The following is a 26,420-nucleotide window of genomic DNA, read 5'->3' on the forward strand; positions in this document are numbered from 1 at the left end:
TGATGCAGGTCATTGTTGGAAGGAAATATCCTCTGAAACCCAGCAGGATATGACATATTGTTAAACTGTACAGTACACTTACCAAGCAAGGTGACCTGGAAGTATAAGAATAGTGATTTTAAGAAACATCAGGGTGCGTTTTGGATGGGGAGCAAATTAATATCATGGGGGCTGAATAATGAAAGAGGGAACACCCCGAAATGTACTTTTTGTTTCTCATCCTGAGTAGAGTGATGGATCGACCCCTATCCCCCCCTTTTACCATCGTCTTTCTGTTATTCAGATAAAGTCATGAACAGGAGTTGAGTGCGGCCCAGAGCAAACCATACTCATCAGGGGCATGTGAAAATGGCAGGGGTTATAGTTTGTCTTCTTCTGGTTTCACAGGGATCATACTAAACAGGTGCGGCCCACATCTGGATAAACCCGCGTCAGTCTGTCAGGGTCTTAGGATTTGAAGGTATTATCCGTCTGGATGAGAGAGGCAGGCTGGGAAATGAGAAAATAACACTCTGACTGTTGAGAAAAATGGGCACATAACTTTTGTGGCAGAACTAAGTTGTGTTGCGAGGAGGCTCAGGGAGAGGTAAAATGTTGCTAATCGCTAATGTGTTATATCATAAAAATCACATATACGGTTGTTCTCTTGACACTTTCTACCTCATTAACCCTGTCGATTAGGTTTCTCCAACATTTGTCACTTGCCATTGTTTTTTATTTTCAAAACACACAGGCACCAAATAAATGTGACGAATGTTGGCTGTTGGCGCTTCGCTTGCTAGCAGAACAAATCATTTTTCTCCATTCCCTTCTCCCAGGGGGGCAGCTACCAAAAAACAAATCAGGAAATGGTAGGAATCAGCCTTGTTGATCGTGCCACACAGTCCCTCCAGTCCTTCTATAAGAAAACATTGCTTGAATTAATCCACCCTAATGATGAAAATTGTATGCGGTTAAATATATTCCACACAGAATCGTATCGCCACTAAACGTTAGCCCAAATGCAACGGGGGACATCCATCTCCATAAAGTATGCAGAGCGAGAAAATAAATAGAAAAAATACATTATTCAGGATTTTCTGTCCTCATTTGCATTACATTGACTCTATAAAAATGAATTAGCATTTCCAATTCTGTGGTAATAATAGTAATATGTGGGATATTGCCTTTCTGTGGATGGGTTTCAGCTCTGGTCGTTGGAGGAGTCTCCTTCAGATAAGCTGGTTTAAATCAATCCTTGTCTAATAGGAGTCAGTGAATTTATAAATCCCAGAGTGCTTTCGCTTACAGGATCTCTTGTCATTGTAATACTGATTCTTCTTTCTAAAACCTCCCGTTTCTGACATCAACAATTCTTAAATAGATGTACTGTAATACAGAGAGAGAGAGACAGAGAGAGAGCAGTAAACCAATTTTCTGATTTAAGAGCTTGTGTTGTGTTAGCAGTAGAAATATCTGCCCCGTATGTGTGTTCCCAGACCTGTAGCCAGGAAGTAAAAGTTTAGTATCCAACCGTAGTTGGATTAGATAATATGGTGCAGACTCTGCAATGGAACACACTGTATGACAAAATGGCTTCCTTACGTCAGCAGTTTCACTCCTCCATATAAACTGATCCTAAAAAGTTAAGGTTGATCTTGAGTCAAAATGGCCTCCCCAGTCTCCACCACTGCAGTGCATAGGCCCACTTTGTCATAATGTGACCAGCAAAGTGCTGTGGAGTCAGATCCAAAAATGGTTCCTCCAAATTAAAAACACACTCCTGTCTATTAATTTAACAGTATGTGCTGATCTACATCCTAAATGTCCTCCACCACCAACACAGTGCCTCCCTTCTCCCACCCACCTTAGACCTGGATGCGACCCTGCAAGGTATTGCTGGTCCAGACACAAAATGGCTGCTCCTTCTCCTCTTCCACTATGGTGCATTTATCGGCTCAATACCCCTCCAGATGGCAGGTCTTGTCACGTTCTGACCTTAGTTCCTTTATTTTGTCTTTGTTTTAGTATGGTCAGGGCGTGAGTTGGGGTGGGCAGTCTATGTTTGTTTTTCTATGTTGGTTTCTGTGTTTGGCCTGGTATGGTTCTCAATCAGAGGCAGGTGTCGTTAGTTGTCTCTGATTGAGAATCATACTTAGGTATTCTTTTTCCACCTGTGGTTCGTGGGTGTTTATTTTCTGTGCTGTGTTTTGTTGCACCGTTCAGGACTGTTCGTTTGTCGTGTATTGTTTTTCTGTTTCAAGACTCTTCTTTATTAAATTACAATGAATACTTACCACGCTGCGCATTGGTCCTCCGATCCTTCTCGCTACTCCTCCTCAGAAGAGGAGGACGGGATCCATTACAGGTCTCTTTATCCAACTGTGGTTGTATTATATAATGTGGTGCAGACTCTGCAATGGACCCCAACGTATGACAACATGGCTTCCTTACATCAGCAGTTTCACTCCTCCGCATAATCTGATCCTCGAAGGTGATGTTGATCTTGAGTCACCACCAACCTTAGATCTGGATGCGACACTGCAAAGTATTGCTGAGTCGGAGACAAAATGGATGCTTCTCCTCCTCCTTTCCCTCCTTTTCCTCCTCCTCCTCCACTGAGGTGCATTTCACAACTCAATGTCCCTCCAGATGGCAGGTATCTTTAGTGCTCAGCCCAAATGTCAGCTGAAGCTGCACCAGGTCGGCTCCCCTTGCAGTTGACTGGACCCAGTAGGTCCTCTCAGGACACCTTTAATGGGCTTTAATTTGAAACACACTGTCATGACAATGCAGACCTCCATTTTGCCTTTAACAATGGACTAATAACTGCCCATATTGCCTTTAGCAGTGAACTAATAGTGTCATTTTCTCTGCATTTACCTCATAGCACTTCACAGAGCAGTTATTCCTAATTGGATAACAATGCAGACATACCAAGCCTAAGTACTTAGTTAGGTATTATTAATTTGCCTTGTGAATCACCACGTTTTTTCACAGTCTAGACATGTAGAAGCAATATACTAACACATCCACACACATTATTCCACCATAACATGAACCTTTTTAAAAATGTCTTTACACACCACTAAACTACACCTATAAAAGGTGGATGGGTTTATAGGCAGAGGTTGTTGTTGACGAGTTTGCAGAGCATATCCAACCTAGCGGAATAGATGACTGAGCTCAGCATTCATCACTCCTCCCCATCAGAGACTACACATTTGGTGACATTGTGAACCAAAGCAGTTGCAGCGCCATTTGAACGGCTGCTATCATTTGTAATTTAACTGCAGTAGTGCAGATGTGTGCCCCATTAAGATCCATTGAGGGACGGTGGTGGGTAATACGTCACCACAATGCGAGAGGGAATTGGTATTGGTTTATAGGAAAGTGGGCTCCATTAGCGTGTGAAGTTCATCTCATGAGATAATTGCTTTATTTGGCAAGTGCATACTACTAGCAACATGAGATTTTCTGCTTACATGTTTAGCGATACGGTATGCTGTATGAGAATACATGCTGTTGCCATTGCAGCGTGTTTCATTTTTACATATGTCATCGACCTCTGTGAGGATGTAATACTGTGCTGTAATATGTATTACAGGTCTATAAGTCTAGAAGACTGTGATTTAAACCTAATGCTACAGATATTGACAGATCAGCCTACCATAATATTCTTACTGCAGTGACAGTGTAACGGATGTGAAACTGCTAGCTAGTTAGCGGTGGTGCACGCGAAAATAGCTTTTCAATCGGTTACGTCACTTGCTCTGAGACCTTGAAGTAGTGGTTCCCCTTGCTTGGAGCGATGGGTAACGATGCTTCGTGGGTGACTGTTGTTGATGTGTGCAGAGGGTCCCTGGTTTGCGCCCGGGTATGGGCGAGGGGACGGTCTAAAATTATACTGTTACAACAGCATGGCTTCCATCAAACCTGGTGAACATCCATACAGTATTATCAGGTCCAATTCAATGTACAGTATTTGTTCAGCAATTTCAAACATAACTGTCAAATTAACTACATCTACCTCTGGAGTTTATTACAGAGTATCAGCTCTAGTATGGACATAGTATACATCCCAAATGGCACCCTATTCCCTATGTGGCTCTGGTCAAAAGTAGTGCACTATATAGAGAATATGGTGGCATTTTTAAAATTGTATTTAGCTAGGCAAGTCAGTTAAAAACACATTCTTATTTACAATGACGGCCTACCCCGTCCAAACCCTGAACTGGATGGTGCTGGGCCAATTGTGCACCGCACTATGGGACTCCCAATCATGGCCAGATGTGATAAAGTCCAGAATCAAACCAGTGTCTGTAGTGAGTCTTAGACCGGTGTGCCACTCGTGAGCCCAAAGCATATTGACAGCGGTGGGATTCAAACCCACGCCCCGGAAGAGACTGGAGGCTTAATCCAGCAGACCACTCGGTCACACTATCATGTCATTTGGGACTGAACACGGTCTTATTTCTATAGAACATACAAGGGGTGACAAGTGACGCAGTAGACTGTGCTCCGGATCAGAGACCTCTTATTCCCCAACACCCAGGGAGTTCAAACAATCCAGATGGTTCATTTGCATACACTTTCACATACTCCCCTCCATAGGATCGTCTCCATTACCTCCTTGTTGCATTCTCCTGGCTCCATAAAAATTCCCCCCCAAAAAAGAGTCACACCCCCCACCCTCCCTTCATCGGAGCCAAGGCACTGTCAACCAGTGCTGTTTGATTCAGAGTACTGTACATAAATGCTTAAGGAACTCATATGAGGCTTAATTAGGTGTTGTAAAAGTGACTTACAGTGTTTGTTTGGGACACGGGGGCTATAATACGTCATTATCATTTCCATATCTCCAAATGTACTATTTCAGCTGGGAGGGGATTCTGTCTTTATTTCTTAGGGTGCTGTTGGGGTGTTAAAGGCCCAATGCAGCCAAAACGTGATTTCCTATGTTTTATATGTACAGTATGTCCACAATATTAGGTTGGAATAAGACTGATAATGGTGATAATGACCTTTTAGTGGAAGAGCTGTTTCAATAGACTGCCTGAGATTTCAGCTGGTGTTAGTGTGATGGATTTTTGGCCTTCCTGGTGACATTGAGATAAAAATGACTATATTGGACCTTTAATGAATGAGGTTGTTTTGGTGGCGAAAGAGAAGCCAGTTGAGCTATCTAGCTTCCAGGGTTCAGATGAAAGAAGGCAGTAGGATAATTAGAACCCCAGATAACCTTTCTGTGACTGCAGGCTTGTTTTTCCTACATATCTTTGACCACAGGGGCAAGAACATCAGTGAAAAAAAGATTAAAGTTGAATAACTCTGAATGAATCCCAAAAACAACTCTAGTATGTAGCCTGAAGTACAGCAACAACAAAAGTAACCATTTCTGATACTATAACTTTAAAATTCAAAATGCACTCGCACATCTGAGCAATCTTTTTTGCAGGTGCATGGTAACAGTTCATAATAAGCTTACGTTTCGACCTCACGGCCTTCGTCAGAGCTTTTGTGAATTTTTTAAAATTAGCATCCTTATGTACAGCTCGAAAGGGGTTGGAGGCGAAGGAAAATAAATAAGTGCTACCAAATATAACAGTATGTGTTTCGTAAATATTTGAATAAAGTGTGTAAATTAGACGTGTTAAACACGTCTGTAAAACCACAAAGAGTTTTCATTAATCATTGAGTACATCGTACGAAAAACTTCAGAGTAATCTTAAATAGGGGCAGAATTAATGTTCCAATTCACAACATACATAGGCGTTTCATCATTAGGACATTGAGGAAATAATGTCTGGAGGGTGAAAATCCCAAAACATTCTCTTTTACTCAGAGTATAATTAATGTCACCTCCCCTGTCTGATATCTTAACTTTCTCTGTCACACAATCTAAAGGTAGGTGTGAATATTTCTGTCATCCACATACAGGAAAATGGTTCCAAATAAATGACATTATTACGTGTTCCACCACCCATGTTATTTACATTGTTAAATGTCCATGTGGGCTGTACTATGTAGGTAAAACCTCTGGTTCTCTCATACAGAGAATCAGTGAACATAAAAGCTCAATCAGGCGAAACGACAGGGATTATCCAGTCGCAGTACATTTTAATGACCTAAAGCATGACATTTCTACCTTATTACGTCTTATTTACACACTTTATTTGAATATTTATGAAATGCATTATGTTAAATTTGGTTGCACTTATTTGTTTTTCCTTCGCCTCCAACCCCTTTCGATGCGTGGAACGGATGTGGGTGGGGCTAGGTCTACATAAGGGTGCTAATTTAAAGAAACTCACAAACGCTCTGACGAAGGCCGTGAGGCCGATACGTAAGCTTATTAAAGATCAGTGATACTATCAAGAGCAGTGTACGGTTTCCTTTTTCCTTCATCTTGATACTAAAACTTTGAAATACCATTTGATTCCTTCTAAACTTGATCTGCTACTGTATGAAGTTAATAAATAAGTAGAGTTAATTGTTGCCCTGTAGCACACTGTAAATTAAGCCTCCTGTTACTAATCGGAAGCACAAGTCAAACACATTCTGCCATCTGCCTTGCAAATGACTGCCACTTTAGCCCAGGGCTCGTACAGAGCTCACAGTAGGCTAAACATCCACAAGACCCAGACTGTTGTCATATGATCCCTGTATCCTCTGTCAATCAGGATCCAGACATGATGGACAGAATGACAGTGATCCTAGTCATCACCTCATATCTACTACCATAATGAATAGGTAGTAATAGTACAGTGTTCACGAGCATGTGTTGGTGATATCATGTACTGTATCTATGTACAGCTAATAAAAGAGACCATGTTGAAGGGATGGCTGTCAAGATTGAACGCATACTGTATAGCACAGCTATACACTGTCAGACTGGCCAAGACACTGTCAGACTGGCCTGGACTTGTTAGACTGGCCAAGACACTTTCAGACTTGCCAAGACTCTGTCAGACTGGTCAAGACACAGTCGAACTGGTCAAGACACTGTCAGACTGGCCAAGACACTGACAGACCGGCCAATACCCTGTCAGACTGGCTAACATCCTGTCAGACCGGCCAAGACACTGTCAGACTGGACAAGACCCTGTCAGACTGGCCAACATCCTGTCAGACTGGCCAGGACACTGTCAGACTGGACAAGACACTGTCAGACTAGTCTGGACTTGTTAGACTGGCCAGAACCCTGTCAGTTTGACCAGGACACTGTTAGACTGGCCTATACACTGTCAAATTGTCCAGGACACTGTCAAACTGGCCAAGACTCTGTCAGACTGGTCAAGACACTGTCGAACTGGCCAAGACACTGTCAGACTGGCCAAGACACTGACAGACCGGCCAAGACACTGACAGACCGGCCAATACCCTGTCAGACTGGCTAACATCCTGTCAGACTGGCCAAGACAATGTCAGACTGGCCAATACACTGTCAGACTGGCCTGGACTTGTTAGACTGGCAAAAACCCTGTCAATTTGACCAGGACACTGTCAAACTGGCCAGGACACTATCAGACTGGGTGTAACACTGTCAGACTGGCCATGACACTGTCAATTTTGCAAGGACACTGTCAAACTGGCCAATACTCTGTCAGACTTATCAAGACACTGTCAGAATGGCCAAGACATTGTAAAACTAGACTGGCCAGGAAAATGTCAGACTGGCCAAGACATTATCAAACTGGCCAGGACGCTGTTAGACTGGCCCTGGACACTGTCATTCTGGCCAGGACACTGTCAGACTATCCAAGACACTGTCGGACTGGTCAAGACACTGTCCGACTGGCCAGGACACTGTCAAACTGGCCTGGACACTGTCAGACTGAGCATGACATGTCAGGCTGGCATGGACACTGTCAGATTGGACAAGACTCTCTCAGACTGGTCAAGACACTGTCAGACTGGCCACCATCCTGTTAGATTGGCCAATACACTGTCAGACTGGTCAATACACTGTGAGACTGTCCAATATCCTGTCAGATTGGCCACAACACTGTCAGCTTGGCCAAGACACTGTCAGACTGGCCAAGACACTGTCAGACTGGCCAGGATACTGTCAGACTGGTCAAGACACTGTCAGACTGGTCAAGACACTCTCATACTGGTCAATACACTGTCAGGCTGGCCAAGACATTGTCAGACTGGCCAGTACACTTTCAGACTAAGTGTACTAAAAGGTAAAGCACTTTGCCTTGTGGAGACATGACTTACATCTTGTGATGTATGAATCACAGTATTATGCTCACATTCTCTCATAACAAAGCACCTCCAAATATTAAATCCAATATTCCTATTTTACTGATATCAGTCATTTGGCCAATGTTAAAATAAAGCCCATTTATTCTCTCTCTTAAAGTCCAAGGCATAGCTGTAAACGTTCTGACTGGCTGGCTGCAGACAATATAAAAGCTGTTGTTGTCTGGTAAAAGAGGCCTGTGTTAGATCTTGGAGCCTTGATTGTGAATCAGACTGCGGGATGCCCGCTCTTTGTGGACCCAATGCACCATATGCATAAGCGATAATGTTTGTGCTCTGATAATGTTCTTCATTTTCTGATAATATTCTGCAGAATCCACATTAGAATAAATTATTCTTAAAATGAAGACACAACACATGCTGTGTGACGCCCTCCGTGCCCTTATGCGCCGTGAAGTTTATGTTTTTGTAGATTATCAGACATTTTCGTAAGTCTGCTTGACACGTTCTCAAACGCTTACATGGTTTACCTACCTAGCTTAGGCACAACTATCATGACTCTTTTTCCGTCTCTCTTTCCTGGTAAACCACATGTTCTACTTATAAAATTCTGAATTTGGTGTCAGCGTTTGGCCTTCTAAAGTACATAACTGTCACGCCTGCTCCTGCTCTCCCTCTCTGGCGCACGAAGGTGCCAGGCTGCCTTTCATTACGCACACCTGTCACCATCATTACGCGCATCAGAGCTCATTGGATTCACCTGGACTCCTTCACGTATTTATTGCTTTCCCTATATCTGTTTGTGTCCCCTCTTTCATCCCGGTGTCAGCAATATTGTCGTTTTCGTTTCCCTTGTCCAGACGCTGTCCGTATTCTGTTTCTGTCCTGTTCCTGTCCGTATTCTGTCTCTGTCCTGTTCCTGTCCGTATTCTGTTCCTGTCCGTGGTTATTAAATGTTCACTTCTGGTAAAACACAATGACGTACATACCGCCATATAGATTTCTATTTAAATCCACCATTAACGTGAATAGATGATTGGAACCAACAACTGTTTACTCAAACCTTCAACCACCATTTAGAGAAGTTTCCCTGGCAGCTCTCACTCTCTGTCTCTTGGCTGTCGCCGGGCAGGACTCATCAGTGGCTCTTCATCTGGTGGGTGTTTTGATTTATCAACGCGAGTGGGAAACTATGAGGCTCACTTTCTGACAGCTCTGAGTTTTAGAATTTAAAATGTCATTGGCCTGATGAATGAGTGCAGCTTCAGCTCACACAGTGGCATTATGTCACTATCCAGGGTGATGAGAGACTAGCCTGGCCTAACTTCCTGCTCCACATGGCTGCCACCATAGACTACTACTGTGAGGAACATGGCTCCGCCTACCTGCCACATGCAGGATCCTATGAGGTGGAAGATGGCTTGGGACCTCTATTTAATTACTGAGGTTGTAGCTACAGGATCAGATCTGGTACCAAGCCAGCGATAAATAACATGATGATTATGATGATTGTGTGTGTGCATAACAAGTTGTTTTCATACAGCGCTTATGGCAAGGTGCATCTGGTGTTTAATGATTGTTGACCTTTGTGATAGTTCGGCCTTCTGTGTGTCTATCCTAATATGTTTGTAGCACCTATGTTAAGGTGCATCTGGTATTTCATGATTGTTATCCTATGAGCCAACACTGATAAAAGACACTGCCAACAACAAACACTACGGATCCAGTTTAGCTAAACATGATAATAAAGTAGCTAACTGAGTTTCTGTACATCATGGTTTTCTATTTAGCAAACAATTTAACATACGTTGCAGCTGTTGCCTCTAATTACTACGTTCTCTGTGAAGTTGACAGATGAATTTGCTTCCATCGAGAAATGGCACAGGACGGTTCATCACACCCTGTTTGAGGAGGACGGGCTGGTGGTAATGGCTGGAGCGGAATCAGTGGAATGGTATCAAATACAACCAACACATGGTTTCCATGTGTTTAATGCCATCCCATTTACTCCGTTCCATCCATTATTTTAAGCCGCCCTCCCCTCAGCAGCCTCCACTGAGAAATGTGTGTCCTTTTATTGGAGTTAAATGTCAGATTTCCACTCTGATAAAAGTAGAACATTGGCATGGAGTTTGACTGGGGCCACCGACTCTGTCTGTGGGACTAAAATAACAACTAAAACAACAACAGCCAGCAGGATGCAACATCAGTAGCATTAATCAGTGTAATGGAACAAAATGCTCCCTGTCATTATGCACCCAGGAAGTGGGAAATGTAATTAGACCAATGAAATTAGGTCATGGGCACTACTATACCTGATTGTCAACAGGGCAATATATTTATTTTTTGGACACGTATATTCATAACTTACAGTAGCATTCTGGATTTGTATTATTCTTCTGATATATAGGGGCTAGAATAAAATGTTTTCCCAACCTATGGTTTCCATTTGTTTGATGGATAATTTGATATATAAGCACTCCACTTAATTTGGTCGCCAGGAATCCACCAAAGGTTTTGCTGTTCCAGGAAAAGCAAGTCATAATGTTCAACCTATTTGTCACCAAACATATTGGACTTGAAATGCTATATCTATACATAGTGCTAATTTACATTTGGAAATGGGAACAGGGTAACACGTGTTAGGTTCTGAACGAGCAGAGTTAAAACTCACGGACAACTAGAAAAAGCTCAAACCAAGTTTATTCACTCGCTGGGTCATACAACTGCAAAGACAAAGACATGTTTACACAAACACATATATTTATAACCTTCTAATAGGCATGGTCAACTCCTTACATATCTAGACAACCATACATCTCTGTTGCTAGGCAGCAATTGAACTGGTTCCTCTCACTGGGGTAGTCACAGCCCTGCTTGTTACTAAAACCTTTGTGGGTGTGAAAGTGTGTGAGTGAGATAGGACTGCAAAAGGAGAGACGTTGTAGTGGGCCTCTCTGTCCCCCCTTCCTGAGGTTACTTCTCACTTCGTCTGTTGATTTGACCTCGAGACGCATCCCTCACTCCTCCCTAGTTCCGCAGCCGGCCTGCCTTATCAGAGATTACCAATTGCCTTTCAAACTCCCTCCTCAGAAAAATGGAACAGAGGACGAAGTTTCTACCCTCAGTAACTTTCCATTTCCTAGTTCTTATCTATAATTAATTGACCCCAACACATGCATTCCTTATACATGTAAAGTTATTAATGAGTTCTAGTCTGGTAACATGAATCAGTACATTTCAAGATCAAATCAAACACACTTTACTTGACACCCAGTCTCATAACACATTATGACATGGTCATAACCATGTCACAATATGTCAAGTAAAGTGTTACCGGAAACGGGATAGGGCCTATATATAATTTGGGAGCCTATATGTTAACCTCTAGCGTCGAGCAATTCCGTATCCGGGAGTGTAATCATAGCCTCAAGCTCTCCTATTCATGAAAATCGCAAATGAAATGAAATAAATATATTGAAACACAGGCTTAGCCTTTTGTTAACAACACTGTCATCTCAGATTTTGAAAATATGCTTTAACAAAAGCTACACAAGCATTTGTGTAAGAGTATTGATAGCCTAGCATAGCATTAAGCCTAGCATTCAGCAGGCAACATTTTCACAAAAACAAGAAAAGCATTCAAATAAAATCATTTACTTTTGAAGAACTTCGGATGTTTTCAATGACGAGATTCTCAGTTAGATAGCTAATGTTCATTTTTTTCAAAAATATTATTTGTGTAAGAGAAATAGCTTATTTGTGCAGTCAACACAATGCCAAACTTTTTTTCCAAATTAGCTCCATAATATCGACAGAAACATGGCAAACGTTGTTTAGAATCAATCCTCAAGGTGCTTTTCACAATTCTATTCGATGAAAAATCATTCCTGGCAGTCGGTTTCTCATCAGAGCCAAATGGAAAAATACTGCAGCTGGAGATTACGCAATAATTGCGACGGAGGACACCAAGCCGCCCACCTGATAAATGTAGTCTCTTATGGTCAATCTTCCAATGATATGCCTACAAATACGTCACAATGCTGCAGACACCTTGGGGAAAACGTGGAAAAGGTAAGCTGATTCCTAGCTCCTCCACAGCCATATAAGGAGTCATTGCCATGAGGCGGTTTCAAAAAATGCGGCACTTCCTGATTGTATTTTTATCTGTTTTTTTTTCTGTAACATCAGTTCTGTGGCACTCACAGACAATATCTTTGCAGTTTTGGAAACGTCAGAGTGTTTTCATTTCAAAGCTGTCAATTATATGCATAGTCGAGCATCTTTTCGTGACAAAATATCTTGTTTAAAACGGGAACGTTTTTCATCCAAAAATTATTTATATCGAAGAAGTTAACACGAATGGTGTGGCTAAGCTATGTCAGCCTATATAGAGTGTCATGCATCAAGAGTGTCAAACTTTATTGCCCTGGGTACGCACTTCCCTGGTGTTATCCTGCCTTGACTCAAGCCCACTGTCACTTTTTTTTTTTTTTTTTTAACTAGGCAAGTCAGTTAAGAACAAATTCTTACCTGTTCAGGGGCAGAACGATAGATTTGTACCTTGTCAGCTCGGAGATTTGAACTTGCAACCTTCCGGTTACTAGTCCAACACTCTAACCACTAGGCTACCCTGCCGCCCCTTTACTTCCTGTATTGTGATAAGTAGACTGATATGTTCTCTATCTCTCTATTCTTTCTCTTTTTATTTTATTCTTCACAGTTGTTTGCCTCCCTGGACTTTGGGAGTAAATAGCCGCTGATTCATGAGCATGTGAACAGGTTCTACTGGTGAGTCATACGCTTGTCTTCTTTCTTTCTTCTCATCATCCTTCTCTTCCTCTCGTCCTCTATGTTGTCCTGATATTGTTTTGTGGGTACTATTTAATGAAGCTGCCAGTTGAGAACTTGTGAGGCGTCTGTTTCTCAAACTAGACACTGTAATGTACTTGTCCTCTTGCTCAGTTGTGCACCGGGGCCTCCCACTCCTCTTTCTATTCTGGTTAGAGACAATTTGCACTGCTCTGTGAAGGGAGTAGTACACAAAGTCGTATGAGATCTTCAGTTTCTTGACAATTTCTTGCATGGAATAGCCTGCATTTCTCAGAACAAGAATAGACAGACGAGTTTCAGAAGAAAGTGATTTTTTTCTGGCCATTTTGAGCCTGTAATCGAACCCACAAATGCTGATGCTCCAGATACTCAACTAGTCTAAGAAGGCCAGTTTAATTGCTTCTTTAATCATAACAACAGTTTTCAGCTGTGCTAACATAATTGCAAAATGGTTTTCTAATGATCAATTAGCCTTTCAAATGACACATTTGAATTATCTAACATGGTTTGGAAGTGCCATTGGAACACAGGAGTGATGGTTGCTGATAATGGGCCTCTGGGCCTCTTTCCAGCTAAAATAGTAATTTACAACATTGTCTACACTGTATTTCTGATCAATTTGATGTTATTTTAATGGACGAAATATATGCTTTTCTTTCAAAAACAAGAACATTTCTAAGCCACCCCAAACTTTTGAATGGTAGTGTGCATAAAATAGGAAGATACAGTATAATAAGTCATGCCCGGTGGCATGAGAAATAGAGCACACAGGAAGTCCCTGTTGCCTCTCATCTAATCACGTCAGCCCTTATCCCCCCAACAGCCAACCGCATTGGCCCTCCCCATTCTGAGGAAGTGCACACTCATCACAAATATAGCCCATCGCTTTCTTTCCTAGAGATGTGGTGGATTCTGTGTGTGTGCGTGTGCGTGTGTGTGTTTTGAGCTGCCGCCAGCTATGTCCACAGCAATTTGCATAAATCCGGGGTCTGCTTTTCATCACATATCCTAAATAATTTGCTCAACCCATCCTTGATCCAACCCCATCAAGGACTTTAAACTCTGGCCCTTAATATTAGTACCATGGTCAACCTCAAGTCATGCTTACAGACAATACGTTTATCAGTCTCACTCTGCTACATCACACTGTAGGAACGCCATATCTGTCCAAGATAATTCTCTACACCCAATACAATGACATAATAGGGTGATATACATTACAGTGACTTGAATTATGCGGCACAGTATTTCCTGTGTACAGTGCCTGACTAAAGAAATACCATATTTAGGTTGCTGCATATTCACACTTTTGTGACAGATACTACTTTCTGGTAGAATAACAAACCCACAGCGTCTGGGTGTTGCTGTGGGGTAGCTAAGGGTAATCTGACAATTTGTGACACATCTCTGGGGAGATCGTCCTCACATGGAAAGGCATTGCTATTTTTTTGCCATCATTGTTGAGACAACGCTGAAATGAGACGTCTATGTCTGGAGTGGAATACCCTTGCTGAGACTCATCTCCCTATGTTTATTGTCTTCTTCCCTCCTTCTCTCCTCCCGATCTTCTAGCTTCCACTTCATCCTTCCTTCTCTCCTCTTCTTTAATCCAGGTCTGTATCTGGTTCACATGAAGGCACACACCCCTATTGGACATGAGTAGCACCACACAGGCAGGCAGGCAGGCAGGCAGGCAGGGCAGGGCAGGGCAGGGCAGGGCAGGGCAGGGCCCCCACATTCGCAGTCCAACTATCAGCCCTCTAACGATAGAAGAGAGCGAGAGTCTGTCAAGGACAAAATTCCACCCTCGGTTTAGAGCATTGTGTCCCAGGAGAGTGACAGTGGATTACCCCACTTATAAATGCAGTGCATGATACTTGATTAATATGGCCTTTTCCTCTCATTCCTCTCACCCTGGGATTGTCAGCTCCATAACTCGCTAAGGCAACGCCACCCAGGGTCCTCCATAGGTGAAATTGTGAGATTGTTTATTCTAGCTAAAGTATCTGCTGCTGCTGTTTTTAGAGCCCCGGAATCAGAGACAGTTTAGTTTTCTGTACACAGAGAATGATCATAGTTGATCATGTTGAATAGTGACAAACCTACAACTTTACATACTGTAGTGTATGAAACCATCACCATTATAGAATGGAAAAGTATTAAGACCCCTTCACTTTTTCCACATTTTGTTACGTTAAGCAAAAACAGGTTTTATGAAATGTTAGCAAATGTATAAAATCAAAAATGCAGAAATATCACATTTACATCAGTATTCAGACCCTTTTATGAGTACTTTTTGAAGCACCTTTGGCAGCGATTACAGCCTTGAGTCTTCTGGGGCATGCCACCATGAGCTTGGCACATATGTATTTGTAGAGTTTTTCCCGTTCTTCTCTGCAGATCCTCTCATGCTCTGTCAGGTTGGATGGGGATCATCTCTACACAGCTATTTTCAGGTCTCTCCAGAGATGTTTGATCGGGTTCATGTCCGGGCTCTGGCTGTGCCACTCAAGGATATTCAGAGACTTGTCACAAAGCCACTCCTGCATTGTTTTGGCTGTGTGCTTAAGGATGTTGTCCTGTGAACCTTCGCCCAAGTCTGAGGTCCTGAGCAGATTTCATCAAAGAGCTCTCTGTACTTTGCTCCATTATTCTTCCCCTTGATCCTGACTAGTCTCCAAGTCCCTATCGTTGAAAAACATCCCCACAGCATGATCGTGCCACCACCATGTTTCACTGTAAGGACGGTGCCAGGTTCCTCCAGACATTACGCTTGGCATTCAAGCCAAATACAGTAGTTTAATCTTGGTTTCATCAGACCAGAGAATCTTGTTTCTCATGGTCTGAGAGTCATTTAGATGCCTTTTGGAAACGCCAAGTGGGCTGTCATGTGCCTTTTACTGAGGAGTGGTCCAGCTCTAGGAAGAGTCTTGTTAGTTCCAAACTTCTTCCATTTAAGAATGATGGAGGCCACTGTGTTCTTGCGAACCTTCAAGGCTGCAGACATTTTTCAGTACCCTTCCCCAGATCTGTGCCTCATCACAATCCTGTCTTGGAGCTCTACAGACGATTCCTTCGACCTCATGGCTTGTTTTTTGCTCTGACATGCACTGTCAACTGTGGGACCATATATAGGCAGATGTGTGCCTTTCCAAATCAGGTCCAATCAATTGAATTTACCATAGTTGGACTCCAATCAAGTTGTAGAAATATCTCAACGATGATCAATGGAAACAGGTTGCACCTGAGCTAAATTTAGTTTTTTACAGCAAAGGGTCTGAATACTTATGTTCATAAGGTATTTTTGTTTGGTATTTTTAATACATATTTTGTTTGTCTTTATGGGATATTGTGTGTAGATTAATGAGGGAGAAAAAAAACAATTAAACCAATTTTAGAATAAGACTGTAACATAACAAAATGTGGAAAAAGTCAAGGTGTCTGAATACTTTCCGAATGCACTGTATATATAAACAGTCAGTACACTGTCACAAGTTTAACACTATCTCCTCTATTGCATGTCAATCACAAACCATACAAAAGTGCCCTCAAGTTCAATTCATACAGACATATAGCCTCGGTTTCCAGGCATCCTCACAGTCCCAGGAATAGGGGGCATGATCCACAGCTGGATGAATCCAGATATCCAGTAATCTCTATCTCCTCATCTTGCAGGTATACAGTATGTAACATGCCAGGCTCTAACGTGCTCAGAGCACAACAGAAACTACCCCTTCCCTGGATACATTGACATTAGCTCACTGGTTGTCCAAGATGACTATATGTTTATTCAGGTAAGGCTCCGAGAATAATATATTGTACCATATTGTATGTAGACCATGATGCATTGCATAGGATGTGCATCGTTAGCCTTGAACGATATGTGCATGTGTTCTGTATTACGCACAACTTGGCTTGGCTTGGACTGGGAGGGGATTTGCATATTTTAGAGCACCACATGCAACAACTAGTTGATCCTCAGGTGTGAGGAAATGGTATGATAGAGCAATTCAACTGTAATTCATAAATGTTTTAAATATTTATGATTAATTGTGATGTTGACACATTGTATTAATGGCAACATGTTCTTGGTGAAAATAGATATGGGGACCACTGAAAGACACAACTTTTTTTAATTGTTCATTTTGCAATCTGAACATGTAAATGGTATTCATGAACAGTTGTCATGCTGCACGGATATTTTATTTACATCTATTTTACTTCTATCTATTTATGTCAAGAAACAATAGATACACATTCTGTTTAAAGAAAAGGCACATGAGTAAAATATGCAAACCTTTTGTTTGAACCTTCATTCGAGAGTCTGCATTTGCACACTATTCTGATTCAGATGTGAAACCTAGGGAGTTTTATATTCTTCCACACTAGTCTCCAATATGTCATATTAATCTTAATTTGTGAGAGAGAGAGAGACATCTGAAATGGTAATATGATAAATTCTAAGGAGCGCTAGTGCAGTTTTGGGGTTATCTTTTAATTTCTCTCCAGCCATCTGCATAGTATTTACTTTGACATTGTGCAAATGAGGATGCATGAATTTAAAAGTAAACAGGAAAATAGGAATAATTATCCCGCCATTCGAGTCCAGTATAAATAACTTTTCCATCCATATTGAACTCCAAAGGCCTACCTAGTTGTTTGAAGTATTTGAAGGGGAGAGATATGGATGTATTTCTATTAGAACATGAATTAGGACCAGAAGTTTTTCTAGGTCAGGTCACATGTTCACGTAAAGCTCCTTGTCCTCAGTATTTCAATTAGAGCCAATAGTTTTCCCTTGAGCAAGTGGCTTGACCAGGAAAACTCTAGCCTCTAGTAGCCTATGTCTGGGGTTCAAGAAGAACTCAAGAAGATTCCAACTTCTGGCGCCGACAGAGATGGCCGCCTCGCTTTGCGTTCTTAGGAAAAATATGCAGTATTTTGTTTTTTTATGTATTATTTCTTAAACTGTTACCCCAGGAAATCTTAATTAAGTCTCATTACATACAGCCGGGAGGAACTATTGGATATAAGAGCAAAGTCAACTTACCAACATTACAACTAGGAATACAACTTTCCCGAAGCGGATCCTCTGTTTGGTCCACCACCCAGGACAATGGCTCGGATCCCAGCAAGCGACCCAAAACAACGGCGCCGCAGACGGAGCGGTCTTCTGGTCAGGCTCCGTAGACGTTCACATCGCCCACCGCTCCTGAGTATACTACTAGCCAACGTCCAGTCTCTTGACAACAAGGTAGGCGAAATCCAAGCAAGGGTAGCCTTCCAGAGAAACATTAGAGATTGTAACATTCTCTATTTCATGAAAACATTGCTCACTCGGGATACGTTATCAGAGTCGGTACAGCCACCTGGTTTCTTCACGTATTGTATCGACAGAAACAAACATCTCTCTGGTAAGAAGAAGGGCGGAGGTGTATGCTTTATGATTAACAAATCGTGGTGTGATCATAACAACATACAGGAACTCAAGTCCTTTTGTTCACCTGACCTAGAATTCCTTACAATCAAATGCCGACCGGATTATCTACCAAGAGAATTGTCTTTGATTATAATCACAGTCATGTACACTACCCCCCCCCCCAAACTGGAAACTACATATCCTGAGGCTGCATTTATTGTAACTGGGGATTTTAACCAGTTATGCATTAGGGGGCGCTCTTTTAATTTTTGGATAAAAAAAACTTCTGTCACGAAAAGATGCTTGACTATGCATGACTACAGCTTTGGAAAGAAAACACTCTGACGTTTCCAAAACTGCAAAGATATTGTCTGTGAGTGCCACAGAACTAATGCTACAGGCGAAACCAAGATGAGATTTCATACAGGAAGTACCCCAGATTTTGAATGCGCTGTGTTCCAATGTCTCCTTATATGGCTGTGAATGCGCAAGGAATGAGCCTACACTTTCTGTTGTTTCCCCAAGGTGTCTGCAGCATTGTGACATATTTGTAGGCATATCATTGGAAGATTGACCATAAGAGACTACATTTACCAGGTGCATGGTGTCCTCCGTCAAAATGATTGCGTAATCTCCAGCTGCGTGCATTTTTCCATTTGGTTCAGAGGAGAAACCAAACTGCCAGGAATGATTTATCATCGAACATATATGTGAAAAACACCTTGAGGATTGATTCTAAACAACGTTTGCCATGTTTCTGTCGATATTATGGAGTTAATTTGGAAAAAAGTTTGCCGTTGTAATGACTGAATTTTCGGGTTTTTTTCTTAGTCAAACGTGATGAACAAAACGGAGCGATTTCTCCTACACAAATAATCTTTTTGGAAAAACTGAACATTTGCTATCTAACTGAGAGTCTCCTCATTGAAAACTTCCGAAGTTCTTCAAAGGTAAATGATTTTATTTGAATGCTTTTCTTGTTTTTGTGAAAATGTTGCCTGCTGAATGCTAGGCTTAATGCTATGCTAGCTATCAATACTATTACACAAATGCTTGTGTAGCTATGGTTGAAAAGCATATTTTGAAAATCTGAGATGACAGTGTTTTTAACAAAAGGCTAAGCTTGTGAGCCAATATATTTATTTCATTTCATTTGCGATTTTCATGAATAGTTAACCTGTTGTGACGAGCAAACCCGTATCCGGGAGCGTAATTATAGCCTCAAGCTCATTACCATAACGCAACGTTAACTATTCATGAAAATCGCAAATGAAATGAAATAAATATATTAGCTTGTTGGTAGCATTTGTGCTAAACTGAAAGCGCGAACCACTGCATTTAATCAGTGCAAGGCGACCGGAATCATGACCGAATACAAACAGTGTAGCTATTCCCTCTGCAAGGAAATCAAACGCGTCTGTATAGAGAAAAAGTAGAGTCGCAATTTAACGACTCAGACTCGAGAGGAATGTGGCAGGGTCTACAGTCAATCACAGACTACAAAAAGAAAACCAGCCCCGTCACGGACCATGATGTCTTGCTCCCAGACAAACAAAACAACTTCTTCGCTCACTTTGAAGACAATACAGTGCCACCGACACAGCCCACTACCAAAACCCGGCCCGCTAACAAAATCCTTCACCGCAGCCAGCGTGAGTAAAACATTTAAACGTGTTAACCCTCACAAGGCTGCCGCCCAGACACCATCCCCAGCCACGTCCTCACAGCATGCGCAGACCAGCTGGCTGGTGTTTATGGACATTTTCAATCAATCCCTATCCCAGTCTGCTGTTCTCACATGCTTCAAGAGGGCCACCGTTGTTCCTGTTCCCAAGAAAGCCAAAGTAACTGAGCTAAATAACTATTGCCCCATCGCACTCACTTCCGTCATCCTGAAGTGCTTTGAGAGACTAGTCAAGGATCATATCACCTCCAGCCTACCTGACACCCTAGACCCACTCCAATTGGCTTACTGCCCCAATAGGTCCCCAGACGACGCAATCGTAATCACACTGCACACTGCCCTAACCCATTTGGACAAGAGGAATACCTATGTAAGAATGCTGTTCATCGACTACAGCTCAGCATTTAACACCATAGTACCCTCCAAACTCGTCATTAAGCTCGAGACCCTGGGTTTCGACCCCGCCCTGTGCAACTGAGTCCTGGACTTTCTGACGGGGCGCCCCCAAGTGGTGAGGGTAGGAAACAACATCTCCACCCCGCTGATCCTCCACACTGGTCCCCACAAGGGTGCGTTCTCAGCCCCCTCCTGTACTACCTGTTCAAACATGACTGCGTGGCCATGCACGCCTCCAACTCAATCATCAAGTTTGCAGACGACACTACAGTGGTAGGCTTGATTACCAAAAATGATGAGACGGCCTACAGTGGGGAGGTGAGGGCCCTCGGAGTGTGGTGTCAGGAAAACAACCTCACACTCAACGTCAACAAAATAAAGGAGATGATCGTGGACTTCAGGAAACAGCAGAGGGAGCAGCCCCTATCCACATCGACGGGACAGTAGTGGAGAAGGTAGAAAGTTTTAAGCTCCTCTGCGTACACATCACGGACAAACTGAAATGGTACACCCACACAGACAGCGTGGTGAAGAACCTCAGGAGGGTGAAGAAATTTGGCTTGTCACCAAAAACACTCACAAAACTTTACAGATGCACAATCGAGAGCATCCTGTCGGGCTGTATCACCGCCTGGTACGGCAACTGCTCTGCCCACAACCGCGAGGCTCTCCAGAGGGTAGTGAGGTTTGCACAATGCATCACCAGGGGCAAACTACCTGCCCTCCAGGACACCTACCCCACCTGATGTCACAGGAAGGCTAAAAAGATCATCAAGGACAACAACCACCCGAGCCACTGCCTGTTCACCCCGTTATCATCCAGAAGGCGAGGTCAGTACAGGTGCATCAAAGCAATTGACTGAGAGACTGAAAAACAGCTTCTCTCTCAAGGCCATCAGACTGTTAAACACCCACCACTAACATTGATGACTCAAAACTCTGAGTCAAATCTCTAGTCATTTTAATAATAAAAAATTTGCTGTAATAAATGTATCACTAGCCACTTTAAACAATGTCACTTTATATAATGTTTACATGTCCTACATTACTCAACTTATATGTATATACTGAACTCTATACCATCTACTTCATATTGCCTATGCCGTTCGGCCATCGCTCATCCATATATTTATATTTACATAATCTTATTCATTCCTTTACACTTGTTGTGAAATTGTTAGATTACTTGTTATATATTACTTCATGGTCGGAACTAGAAGCACAAGCATTTCGCTACACTCGCATTAACATCTGCTAACCATGTGTATGTGACAAATACAATTTGATTTGATTTGATTTGAACTCCTAGCCCTACATATGATCCCTAGGAAAAACATCTAGTTATAGCCAACACAGGGCCAAAACTTCTTCATAGTCAGGTCACATGTTCAGGAACAATTCTGGCCCTACACATGATTGGAATCATCCTGCCAGAATACGGTCTGAGAATAAAGATCTGTTGTCTACCAGATCCCTCAACCATGTTTGACCACACTCTCCCTAACTAAACCAACAACCACTCAAACTAAACCTCTGACTGGATCTTCAATTCAGGGAACCTACAGTTTTCTTCCATTGCTTCACAGACGAATGGATTCAGAAAAAAGGGGAAAAGAAAAACCCATCATCCCAATTTCTCTTTCAGTTCAAATCTGCCACGGGTTACTCTCCATCAATTTTTTGCTTTTTAACTCTCAGTTGCAGGTGGGTCTGTTTCTGGCGAGCGTTCACTGTGCCCACTGATCTTCCCTCCCCAATTATTTATGTATCTCTCTCTTTCTTCCCCCCTCTCTCTCGGTCTCTCTCTCTCTCTTTCCCTCTCTCTGTGTCTTTCTCTTTCTCCTTCTTTCTCCCTCATTTTTTTTTTTTTTTTAATATTTTTTATTTTTTATTTTACTAGGCAAGTCAGTTAAGAAAAAAATATTATTTTCAATGACGGCCTAGGAACAGTGGGTTAACTGCCTGTTCAGGGGCAGAACGACAGATTTGTACCTTGTCAGCTCGGGGATTTGAACTTGCAACCTTCCGTTTACTAGTCCAACGCTCTGACCACTAGGCTACCCTGCCGCCACGCCACATGCCCTCCTCACCTCTCATTCTCCCTCTCACCTCACCTCCCTCCCTCCAATTGAGCAGTACACTTAGAAGCACACTAAGAGGCCTAATTGGTTCTGTCATATAATAATGAGCCTACTTCACCTCCCCCTTTTACAACGCAGAAAGCCTATCAACTTGTTTTGTGGATAAATTCTCGATTAATGGAATTACGAAAGAGGAAGTGGATTAAATAAATTGCTCCTTAGTGCTGAGGCTAGGATAATCACACTTTTGTTGACGAAAATAGTTTTCCTATCCTGAGAGTCTCTGAAGCCTGTGCTCTAATTACAGGTTTCTAACACTTTCTTCCCCGCTGGCGGTGTTTGTACTGCATAGGCTAACAGCAGCTAACACCTCGAGTTTTTGCTTGCTGAGGCGCTGGTATCATTAAGGACGACTTTCCTAAGACAGGCCACTGAGCATTGCTTGGGAAAGTTAAAGATTCCTCTTGACAGAGAGTAATGAGGCTATTGATTGTCCCAACGAGATATTTACCCAAGTCTAACTCCTAAACCACAAAGGGCATCGACAACAGGAGAGGACGTGAGAGGAGCAGTTTCCTCTGTATGCTAGCCAGGAGATTTTATTGTAATTTTCTCAATAATAAAGTCCGGAATAGCCATTTCAATTTCTTATGCATCAATGTTCCTCTCTGACAATGAAGTATACATCTTTACCTCATAAACAATGTCATCCATGTTCGCTTGGGTGAAGGTTGCAAGATGGGTAATGATTGATACATTTCTGAAGGTTTTAGATTAATCCAAGTAGTTAATTCATGTTGAAAACAGTGAGTCACAAATGTGCAGCATGGACAAATGATACAAGTGAACACAAAGGGAATACTCAGTGTCTTGGCTCAATGTGTTCCAGGTTACTACAGCAGGACAGGCCAGCTACTATGTGTCCTACCAGAGGGATCCATTCCTCAAAATCAAACTGCCCAAATATTCTCTGCCTAAGGTAAGCACCATTCATTTTACAGGGATAAACACATGCCTCCGGTGAATGGCGGTGATACATACAGTTGATCAATTATACATATAGAATATTTGTATTTTATTTCGCACATTTTTCTTATTTTTTAACTCTGCATTGTTTAGAAAGGGCTTGTAAGTAAGCATTTCAAGGTAAGCATTTAAAGTCTACACCTGTTGCATATGGCGCATGTGCCAAATAAAATTGTATTTGATTTGAAGTAATTAGCAATGTCACCCCTTGATTTCTCCCTTCAACAAAAGGATTTAGCTAAAGAAATAACTGTAGCATTACAAAATTATACATTTACATTTTAGTCATTTAGCAGATGCTCTTATCCAGAGCGACTTGCAGTTTGTGCATTCATCATAAGATAGCTAGGTGAGACAGTCACATATCACAGGCATAGAAAGCACACCTTTCCTCAATAACGTAGCTTTCAGTAGAGTCAGAGTTGCCTGGATTAGGACCTTCACTGCTTACTGTGTGAGGTAGGGTCGTACTCTATAGATGTTGTAGAACATGAACCTGCAGGAGCGGGTCACTGCTGTGATGTTTGCAGAGCACGAGTGTTGTCCAGGGTCAAATGTACTTTGCACTCTGGGAGGGTAACACTGTGGAGTTGTCAACCATGATGGGGAGACGTGATGGAGAGATCTTTGCGCAGGCAGGCCTTTCCCAGGAGGAAATGCAGCTCCGTTTTGTTGAGGTTGATCTTGAGGTGGTAGCTCTAGGAGGATGAGAACAGAGAGAGAGTCAAGCTACTAAAGAGCTAAATGAGATAATCTGTAAATAACTTGGTAAGATACGCAAGTGAGAGACTGGTGTGAAGCCCTCCTCTCTGTCCTTGAATAACTCAGGAGAACAACTGGGCAGATCCGTCTTTGTTTCGACGACGGTCTTAGTTTTGCGATAAAACCGCCACGGACACGACATAGCTGCTGCTGAAAAACCAGGGGAGACTGAAAACCTAACAATAGTTGCTAATTGCCTAGAAGATCTTGAGAGCACACCTCCCTGTACTACTCAATGGTGTGTTGTCTCATAGTATGTAGTTTCACTCATGTAGTCTCACTCTTCTATTGCAGCTGTTAAAATACATTGTATGTTGTGTGGAGTACATTGGCAGCTATAGTGTTAAACATTCAATATGCACACGAGACCTGATCGTGTGACGCCCAACACGTACTCGGCAGCTTGTTACAACCCCAACCCACAAGATCCATCATCTCTTCATAAATCCTCTAATCTCTCCAACCCCCCCATCCTCTGTCACCAGGACCTCCATATCTTCAGCACAGATGAGCACCAGGTATTCGCGGGGCGGTGCAGGAGTGAAACCAAAATTATACCTACGACCTGTACCTCTCCAACATCCGGGGCATCCTCTTCACCCTGGCCATGGAGAACGTCAAGACCACCCGCGGCAACCAGATGCTGGACCTGTATGAGGTAAGTGTTCAAAGTGTGTTTGTGTGTGTGCACATGTGTACATGTGTATGTTCCTATGTCATCACATTAACATTCATTGTGGATCGTCCCTACTTTTTCCCCCTTCTTTCTCAGGATGAATCACCAGTTTATCACCCAGACACTGGCAGGTGTGATGGAGGGAGGAAGAGGAGTGAGATATGGGTCTGATCTTCAGAGTCAGAAGTCATTAACAATGATACTACTCAAATCAAATTGAATCAAATTTTACTTGTCACATAAGCTGAATACAACAGGTGTAGATCTTAACCAACAATGCAGTTCAAGAAGTAGAGTTAATAAAATATGTACTACTGTAAATAAACTAAAGTAAAAAATAAAACAAAAAGTAACTCAATAAAATAACAATAACGAAGCTACAGTCGTATGAAAAAGTTTGGGCACCCCTGACAATTTACATGATTTCCATTTATAAACAATTGGGTGTTTGGATCAGCAATTTAATTTTGATCTATCAAATTACTGATGGATACAGTAATATTTCAGTAGTGAAATGAGGTTTATTGGATTAACAGAAAATGTGCAATATGCATCAAAACAAAATTAGACAGGTGCATAAATTTGGGCACCCCAATAGAAAAATCACATCAATATTTAGTAGAGCCTCCTTTTGCTAAAATAACAGCCTCTAGACGCTTCCCATAGCCTCTAATGAGTGTCTGGATTCTGGATGAAGGTATTTTGGACCATTCCTTCTAACAAAACATCTCCAGTTCAGTTGGGTTTGATGGTTGCCGAGCATGGACAGCCCACTTCAATTCATCCCACAGATTCTTAATGATATTCAGGTCTGGGGACTGGGATGGCCATTCCAGAACATTGTAATTGTTCCTCTGCATAAATGCCCAGGTAGATTTTGAGCAGTGTTGTGGGTCGTTGTCTTGTTGAAATATCCAGCCCCGGTGTAACTTCAACTTTGTGACTGATTCTTCAACAAAATTCCCAAGAATCTGCTGATATTGAGTGGAATCCATGCGAACCTCAACTTTAACAATATTCCCAGTACTGGCACTGGCCACACAGCCCCACAGCATGATGGAATCCCCACCAAATTGTACTGTGGGTAGCAAGTGTTTTTCTTGGAACGCTGTGTTATTTTGCCGCCATGCATAACGTCCCTTGTTATGACCAAATAACTCAATCTTTGTTTCATCAGTCCACAGCACCTTATTCCAAAATTAAGCTGGCTTGTCCAAATGTGCGTTTGCATACCTCAAGCGACTCTGTTTGTGGTGTGTGTGCAGAAAAGGTTTCTTCCGCATCACTCTCCCATACAGCTTCTCCTTGTGCAAAGTGCGCTGAATTGTTGAACGAGGCACAGTGACACCATCT

The 26,420-nt window shown here is 42.3% G+C and overlaps 2 pseudogenes; both read left to right on the forward strand.

Moving 5' to 3' along the window:
- The window catches only part of LOC139423511 (VPS10 domain-containing receptor SorCS3-like), a 391,895-nt pseudogene that overhangs the window by 334,332 nt on the left and 31,143 nt on the right, over positions 1–26,420 (forward strand).
- Positions 1–26,420, forward strand: part of LOC139424133 (VPS10 domain-containing receptor SorCS1-like) — a 171,627-nt pseudogene that overhangs the window by 131,551 nt on the left and 13,656 nt on the right.

Source organism: Oncorhynchus clarkii, chromosome 13, assembly GCF_045791955.1.
Source record: "Oncorhynchus clarkii lewisi isolate Uvic-CL-2024 chromosome 13, UVic_Ocla_1.0, whole genome shotgun sequence".
Taxonomy (NCBI): domain Eukaryota; kingdom Metazoa; phylum Chordata; class Actinopteri; order Salmoniformes; family Salmonidae; genus Oncorhynchus; species Oncorhynchus clarkii.